The 9,167-nt window shown below is 35.8% G+C and overlaps 1 non-coding gene across 1 annotated transcript; it reads right to left on the bottom strand.

Annotated features, from left to right (window-relative positions):
- Positions 1–8,361: 8,361 nt before the first annotated feature.
- On the bottom strand, positions 8,362–8,467 carry LOC121993338. The gene has a single exon (XR_006115199.1). It is a non-coding gene; the product is annotated as a small nucleolar RNA R71 (small nucleolar RNA).
- Between the last annotated feature and the right edge of the window lie 700 nt (positions 8,468–9,167).

The following is a 9,167-nucleotide window of genomic DNA, read 5'->3' as shown; positions in this document are numbered from 1 at the left end:
AATCATCCACATGTTTTAATAGAGAGATTTTAATTTATAAAATTTCCTTTTATAACTAACCATGTAGGGAAAAATTAATAGAGAAATTTTTATTTTAAAAATTTTTGGAAACAAATTAGGAAGTTTTAATTCTTGTGATTAAAACTTTCCTTGCTTGGAGAATTAGATGTGGCCAACCACTTTAATAAAAGAAAAGGAAATTTTTTATCAATTAAAATTTTCTTTTCATGGCAAAGAAAATAAGGAAGTTTTTATTAAAACTTTCCTTATTTGCCAAGACCAAGGATTATAAAAGAGAGAGAGGGGGTGCCTTCACAAGGTGAACTCTCTTCTATTCCTCTCCTCTCTTCCTTGGTGTGTACGGCCCTCATATTCTCCCTTTTCCTTTTTCTTTCTTCTCCTTGGCCTAACCTCATCATCTCTTGGAGCTTGGAAGGTGGCCGGATCTTGCTAGGAGAAGAAGGAGGAAAAGGAGGCTTTGTTTCTAGCATCCCTTGGAGCTTGGTGGTGGTGGTCGAGACTTGCTATCTCTTAGAGAAATTTGCTTGGCCGAAACTTGGAAGAAGGAAGAAGGGCTTGGGTGGTTCTCATCTTGGAAGATCCTCGCCCACACGATGTCCGAGATAAGAAGAGGAATACGGTAGAAGATCAAGAGGTTGTTGCATACAAAGAAAGGTATAACTAGTAATTATTTTCCGCATCATACTATTTTTTCTTTGTATGAATTCCAAACACAACAGGCTAGAGATTCTAGATATTTGGATTTGTTTCGAATTTGTGTCTCTTTTATTTTTCAATCTTGTGATTCGATTGTTCTTTTTGGTTAAACCTAGAGTTATATAAGGAAATTAAATATTGAATTTCGTTAAGAGGCTTTGTCGAGGTAGTGGTGGATGTTCCCATTTCCAAGAAGGCCAAGTGTCTCGCCATGTTTGACCTGGGAGCCGATTTCTGAAATTAATATTTAATTGAATTTGTAATATAGGTGAAATTAGATCTATAATGTTAAGTATCGTTTGTGATCCAAGTCTAAACCTCTAAGAACAGATAAGTTAAATTTGGAATCAATAATGTTAAGTTTTGTTTGCGATTCCGAATTTAATTTCTAAAGAACACAATAGGTTGTTAGGAAAGGTTCAAGACTTGTACAAATTTTTTTTACAGGGGAACCGGTACGATCTTCCTAGGACCAACCAACTTCTTCCCCAATGTCACAAGAATCAGTGACTTTGCAATGTTCAAGAAAACCCTTTTTAGGGTTCTTTGATACCTCCCAATTGATGCAGCTTTTCCTTAATTGATTGTCACATCATCAGACCGTTCAAACACCTACAGAACAACTCTTTTTTCGAACCCTAATCGATTGGTGAACCATCCCAATCTATTCAAAGGATTTAATTAATTGCTCAACCAATTCTCTAACCTTTTGTTCTCTTGCGAAAATCCTTAATCGATTAGTCCAATCGATTAACAGAGTCTTAATCGATTACCCAATCGATTCCAAAACTCTTTTTTTTGTAAACTAGCCCTTAATCGATTGCCCTAATCAATTAGGGATGTTAAAATCGATTGCTCCAATCAATTCCACCTCTTTGTGACAAACTACTGCCCAATTGATTGGCCCAAATGATTGGTAATGGCTAAATCGATTGGGCCAATTGATTTTGCTTTAGTTATCATAAATTTCCTTCGCGAAGCTCCCAATCGATTGAGTTTTCTTCCCAATCAATTCAACACTGCCTAATTGATTGAACCAATCGATTAGAGATGTCGGAATTAATTGCCCAATTGATTCTGGGACCTTCTGTGCTCTTGCGAATTAAGCCATAATCGATTAGCTTAGGGCCAATCAATTGCCTAACCCTAACTTTATTAATCCAAGTTTAGAATTCCCTTGCCCAACATTCGATCAACAATGACCTATTAGAATTTCTTCACCAAGTGTCCAGTCAACCTTTGACCCACTTGGACTTTTCATCTCGTGTCAACGCCCCATTGGACTTTTGATCACCACGTATGGTTCTCATTGATCCACTTGGATTTTCTTCTTTCCTAATCTTAGTTAGGATTTTTCCTTGCCAATATGCGGTCCTCCTTGATCCACTTGGACTTTCCCTTGCCTAGCTATAGTTAGGACCTCCCTTTGCTAATGTGCAGTCCTCTTTGACCCACTTGGACTTTCCTTTGCCTAACTGCAGTTAGGACTTCCCTTTGCCAATGTGCAGTCCTCCTTGATCAACTTATATTTTTCTTTGCTTAACTGCAATTATAACTTTCCTAGTCAAGTATCTAGTCTTCTATGACCTACTTGACTTTTCTCTCACATATTGTCAAGTATCCGGTTAACCTTGACATGCTTGACCTCTTCTTCACATATTGTCCAACATCGAAACTCAAGCTTGAATCCACTGAAACTTAGTCAAACTGATCAACCTTGACCCGAGGGGGATTGCACCAATAATCTTCCAACAATCTCCCCATTTTTAATTTTTGACAATATGTTCAAGTTATACTAACCCATATTAGCCCAACTCCATTCTTCATCCTATGCCAAAGCATTAATGTGAGTTTTTAACTTAAACCCCATATTTTCTCTCCCTTTGACATACATAAAAAAACTCTTCACCTTAAGAGTCAATTTATTCAAAAACACCCTAATGAAGTCTCATACCTTTCATTGTATACTATGCTTAGCTTTGAACATACATCCATTACAATGAAGATTTCCAATCTTACATTGGTTCCTCATCTTTTTCATTAAAAAAAATACCTTTAAGGAGAAACTCGCCCCTCAAAACATACTCCAATCTTTTATCATTACATCAACAATGATTTTGAGTTCCTAAACCTTTAGGAAACTCAAAATTGAAGTCATGAGACTAAAAGTTTAACTTTGAATCTAAAGCTCCTCTTAAAATCTAAATTAGTCTCCTTTAACCATTTCTTTCTTATTTTCATTAAGAAAATTACTCTTAAATACTTATCAAAACACTTTAGAGGGTTAGGGATGGTTAACTCGATTAAACGTGGCTCAATGGAATGAAATCAGACTATTTCAGCCAAAATCAGCATTCTTAATAGATTGGTTTCAGCTACCAATCGATTACAGTCTCTCTGAATCAATTGAAGTTAGGATTTAATCAATTATGCCCATATTAATCGATTGATACAATCGATTATGACGTTTAATCAATCACTTGATCGATTCCACGAGCATTTGTGCTCACGAAAATTCACCTTAATTGATTACCCTAAGGGTGCGTTTGGTTCAAGTTATCATGTATAACCTTGGTTATGTGATTACCAAGTAATCACATAACCAAAGTTATGGGGAATAAAACATAACCAAATGTTGTTTGGTTTAACCTAGGTAATGCAATAAAAACTTATTTGTTTAAAGGTTTTAATGAATAACCTAGTTTAATATTTTACTATATTACCCTTAGTTACAAAACCAACCATATATTATTATTATTATTATTATTATTTTTAAACTCTACATTTTTTTATTTTTTCTTTTTCACATTTTTCTTTATTTTTATGTGTATTTTTTAAAAGTTTTTTAATTTTTTTATGTGTTTTTAATTTTTTATGTTTTTTTAATTTTTTATTTTTTTTTAAATTTTTTTACATTTTTATTTTTTAAAATTTTTTTCTATTTTATTCCATTTTTATATATTTTTTAAACTTTTATGCTTTTTTCCTATTTTTTAAATTTTTTTATGTTTTTTACATTTTTTTATTTTTTAAAAGTTTTTTTATTTTTTTTATATTTTATTTGTTCTTTACATTTTTTATCATATTTTTCTCTTATTCAAGGGTATTTTGGGTAAAAAATTTTTGTTAACCCCGGAATCAAGAAAAACCTTAATTTTTCAAGGTTTTTTTGATTCCGGATTGCATGCCCCTTTTGTTGACGTGTCAGGCATGGAACATTACTCGAGAATCATCGACTACCTAAACCAAACATGGTTTTCGTTGGTAACCTTAGATGGATAACCAAGGTTATCAAAGATAACCCTCAACCAAACGCATCCTAATTGATTTGCTTGAGGTTAATCGATTACCCTATCTAAATTTTTTGATTTCTGAAAATAATTTCATATTTAATTTTAGAAAATCATAAATAATTATGCAATTATCAAAAAATTATGAAATTTCACATAGATATTACTTATGTTATATATTATCATGAAAAAAATAGATTTATATGAAAATAACTCTCATTTTCAGATATTAATATAAAATTAGAAATCATTAAAAATTTTAATGTTTCACCCTACTTTGTATCTACTTAATTAATGATGACTCCTATCAAAAGATAAACTTCACTAAAATTTTCCAAAATAATTTTGAAATAATTTTCAAAATCAATTTCCAACCATACTCTTTAGACTAAATGCACATGACTTGTACACTTGATTTTTTCATGATTGGACTTCACATAATCTGTGTTTTAGTGAAACTAAAACTCAAATAGATGCACTAGATCAATATCATAAGTTTATCCACCTAACATCTCACTTGTATCTAATTAATCAATATACATACAAGTCATCCTTATAGTTTTTGTGAGACGTAAATTAGATTTTTCTTAACTAATGACTCATGCATTTTCAATTAGGCATTTAAGCTTTGATCATCTAACCTAGGATGTCAATTAATGTCATTATCCTTAATTAAAAGGAATTAATAATTTATGTATGATAATGATTATAACATACATGAAAATGAGTACTTTTCAAAAGATAAACTATTATATCTAAATGATGTATATATGGTATGTCATATATCAAATATCATGACAAGATATACGATATGATGACATGACATGTGATAGGACACACAATTATGATGATTTTAGCATAAATAAAATACCTAGATTCCCTATCTAAATATCACTAACCAGTCACTAAACTGAAAGTAACTAAAGTTTGGCCTTATCTCCTTAGAAAGTTTCAAAATCCCAACTTGCAATTATAAGATCAGTGTGCACGTGGGGGGAGTGAATCATATATATTTTGAAAACTTGTCTTTTTCTTCTTTTAAAAACAAAGTACACAACGGAATTAAACAAAAATAGAAACGAAAAACATAAGTACATGATCGATAACTTAGTTCGAAATCTCCGACGACTCCTACTCCAAAACTCACGATCCCTAAGATTGTATTGATGGGTAATTCATTATAACCTCTTTCAGAATGGTCGGAAGAGGGAATCAAATATAAGTACAAAAATTAGAAAAGTATAATAGCCTATACTTTCCTTTTGCAAGTATGAAAGGAATACAACAATACTAAATCATTACCAACACTTGAAGTTGTAGAGTTTGAATGGGCTCGTGTGTCGGTGTCGGTCTGCCAACAACAATCATAAGTAGCAATGTCATAGTAGTACGAGGTCAAAGCAGCCAGAACGTCGAATGATCGCATAGAAGAGTTGTATATGAGTTGTGTTCAAGTTCCAGTCGAATAGCTCTTTTAAAGAGTGTTGGAGGTGCCTTCGAGGCGGCTCCTATTGGACCAGGTAGGATGGTTGGAGAGGGTTGAGTTACCTGAAATACTAAAATAAACCTTTCTCATCTTTCGACTTAGATTAGCAAAGCAATTAAAATAAAATTAAACAGAAATAACAACTTAAATAAAATTAGTAAATTAAACAGATATAACAACTTAAATAAAATCAGTAAAAGGCCAAGAATTGCTTGGTTATAACCTAGATGGTTGTTAATCCAAGGCAGTAGAAAGTTCACTAAGAATCTCCTTCACTGAAGGTGGAGAAGCCTTTTACACATAATAAAAGCTCGGAAAAGACTAGAAAAGTGAATACACAAGTTGTTACTTCTTTCCTAGGTCCAGGGGTCTTTTAATAGCCCCTGAAAAATCTTATCCATAGGCTGAAGGTGCCTTCTATAGGGCTGGAAGGCGCATCCAGCGAGGCGCTCGTCGATAAAACTTTATCCAAGGCCAACAACTCATTTCAGCCTGGTCGAAGATGCCTTTCATAGGCTTGTAAGGCGTCTTCGCACTGTTCATCGAAGGTGCCTTCCAGGCATGGAAGGCACCTTCCACAGAAGGCGCGAAGGCGCCTTCAATAGCCTTTGAAGGTACCTCCGGTAGAACTTGCAGCTTCATTTCACTCCTTTGCTGCTGCGATCTCCTGGATGATTTTGGCCACCGGAATATGGCCACTGATGTGCGTAAATATTATGATCGTTTATGCATGTTTTAACGCACATTCACTTGCTTTATACGTATATGTTCTTTGCATGATCATCTCTTTTATCATATACTCATCATATATACTCTTTTGTTCGGATATCTGCTCTTTGTTTGGTTTTGTGTTGACAGAGATAACTTTCGGAACAAAAACAGCGATTGTCGACGCACCGGAACAAGGCAGAGAACACGACCGTGCAACCTTGCACGGTCGTGTGGCCAAACAGCAGAAGAGAAGTGCATGGTCGTGCAACTCTTGCATGGTCGTGTGGCCTACCAGAGATGAAGCCTTGCATGGGCGTGCTATCCTGCACGGTCGTGCCCCCCATGACCGCATCCAAGCAATGCACGGCGGTGCAATCCTGCACGACCGTGTCCCAGGAGCCGAGCTCGAGATCCACACGATCGTGCCAATTGGCACGGCCATGCAGCATGGCCAGGGACAAAAGAAGGCACAACTGTGTGGATCTCGCACGACCGTGCCACTCAACCCGAAGGGAGGAAGGTGTTGGCCGTGCGGCGCCCGTGCCCTAGCTTATAAAAGGGTCAAGAACCCTATTCTTGGGGGCATCTTTGGTTCGGGACTTCGTCCCTCTCATCGGGAAAGGGTTCTCCCCTTCGGGGGAAACCCTAGAGCTTCATCCACCATCGTCCCTTGACGTTCCGTCCATCTCCAGAGCAAGGAGGCATCCCCAAGACATCGGAAACCTCGGCAAACATCTCTTCTTCCCCTTCTTCTCACATCAAGGGTTGTAAGTATGCTTACTTTATGTTTTGGGGTTGTTCTTCCCTCACAATGGAGTAGATCTCCTTTTCTATGGATGTAGGGAGTAGTTTTGGATAGCGTTTGATGTAAGACTCATGTTTATGTCTTTATTTATTGGGTGATTTTGCTTGCTTTGTTTCTATTTGATATGCATGAGACTTGTTGAGATTATCTCATCATATTGATCGATTGTGTAGGAATTGATAATTTCGTAAAGAGAGGATCTTAGATCGTACACCCGAGGGACCCTAGTGACAGGGGTAACCCGTTCACGGATATCTAGGATACTCCCTTGAAAGGAGAGGCAACTTCTCCATAAGGAAGTAAGAGACCGAACTAAACCCTTATCTCTATCCTTAATGATATCGATTGGATTTGCATTCTTGTGATCTACCGATGCACCCTAGTGACAGGGGTTAAGCGTAATAGGATTTTACAGGGATTTTCTCCGTTTAGTGCTTAAGGATAGCAACTTTAACTTCCGGCGAATGCATGTCGATTGACAATGAGGAAAAAATAGAACATGATACATCAAGTTCTACCACAACGAAACCGAAATCCTAGAATTCATTTCTCAAAGCTCAATTCCCTCCAAGATCGATTCTCTCATTCTTCTCTTTCTCTCTTCAATCACTCTCGTTAGTTTGTAAGCGCCAAAGCCAACTTTGCGACATCTCTAGTGCTTAATCAAGAGTCCCTGTGGTTCGACAATCTTATATATTACTGATAACGAATCTGTGCACTTGCAGAATCGTAACAAGTTTTTGGCGCCGTTACCGGGGACTATTTTCGATTAATATTAGATGATTAGCATATGAGTTATCCTAGACATTTTTCTTTTTTCCTTTGCATTTTCTTTCTTGTTTTCATTATGCACTTTCTTTCTTACAATTTAAATTATGCATTTTCTTTCTTGTTTTTCATATAACATTTTATTTCTTATCTTTAATTCTTCATTTTTGTTCTTTTCTCATAATTTTTTTTAGATACCATGAGCACTAACATGTCAAGCAGGTCCTTAAGAGATTTCTCTGCACCCATTTCTGCAAGATTTTTATCTCCCATTGTGCAGCCTCATATTGGAGCAGAAAGTTTCCAACTAGACCCAGAGTTAATTTTCATGATACAAGGTCATAAATTTGGAGGAGAAATATCAGAAAGTTCTTATCTACATCTTGAGACATTTCTAGAACTTTGTGATATGGTGAATTGTGAAGGAGTGTCAGCAGATACAGTTCGATTGATGACATTTTCTTTTAGCATCAAGGATAAAGCAAGGAGTTGGTTATATTATCTTCGTCCTCAAAGCATCACAAGTTGGGAACAATTAGAGAAGCAATTTCTGAATTATTTTTTCCCTCTAAGTAGAACGATTTACATGAGGAATTGCATCACAAATTTTGCTCAGGCATATGGAGAATCATTATTGGAAGCATGAGACAGATTCAAGAGTCTACAAAGATAGTGCCCTCATCATGGTTTGGAAAAATGACTGACCCTGCACATATTCTATAGGGGAATTTCTTTCTCTGATAAGTGTTTGCTAGATTCATCAGCTGGAGGTTCTTTTATGGATAAGAGTGTAGATGAAACATATACATTAATTGATCAAGTAACATTGAACCTCCATGAATGGTCGAACAAAAGTTGGATGGAATCTCCCTCAAAAATTCAAGAAGTGCAAGCCATAAATGCAAGAGAGCCTATCAAACAAAATGCAGTTCAACCATCCAAAAATGTTGAAATTCACAAGTCACGGAATGAGGAGTTCAAACATTTAGGGGAAAATATTAATAGCATAGTTTCAAAATGGTTCAAAGAAGATCTTCCTCCTACACAGACAAGGTCTAGTGAAAATGGTAGTGATATTAAGTAGAGAAGTGGCAAGAATCATGAAGAACTTCTGAGAAATGACTTGTACAGAATTGAGGAGAAGAACAATAAAAGATCACAAGAACTCAATTCCATTACTCTAGGAAGTTCCCAAAGGCCACAAGTACCTTTTCCTCAAGATCACACCTACACTAGATAAGCAAGTTGGACCTCCTCCGCAAGCTCAATGGGAATATGGGAAAAAGGAAGAACCTTCCCAAGACCTTCACTAAAGGTTCCTTTTCCACAAAGGCTAGTGAGGGTCAATGAAAAAGAAGACTTTGGTAAATTCTGTGACACTAATATGGTT

This window comes from Zingiber officinale, chromosome 6B, assembly GCF_018446385.1.
Source record: "Zingiber officinale cultivar Zhangliang chromosome 6B, Zo_v1.1, whole genome shotgun sequence".
In the NCBI taxonomy this organism is placed as follows: Eukaryota; Viridiplantae; Streptophyta; class Magnoliopsida; order Zingiberales; family Zingiberaceae; genus Zingiber; species Zingiber officinale.
This window is presented reverse-complemented; position numbering and strand designations above follow the sequence as displayed.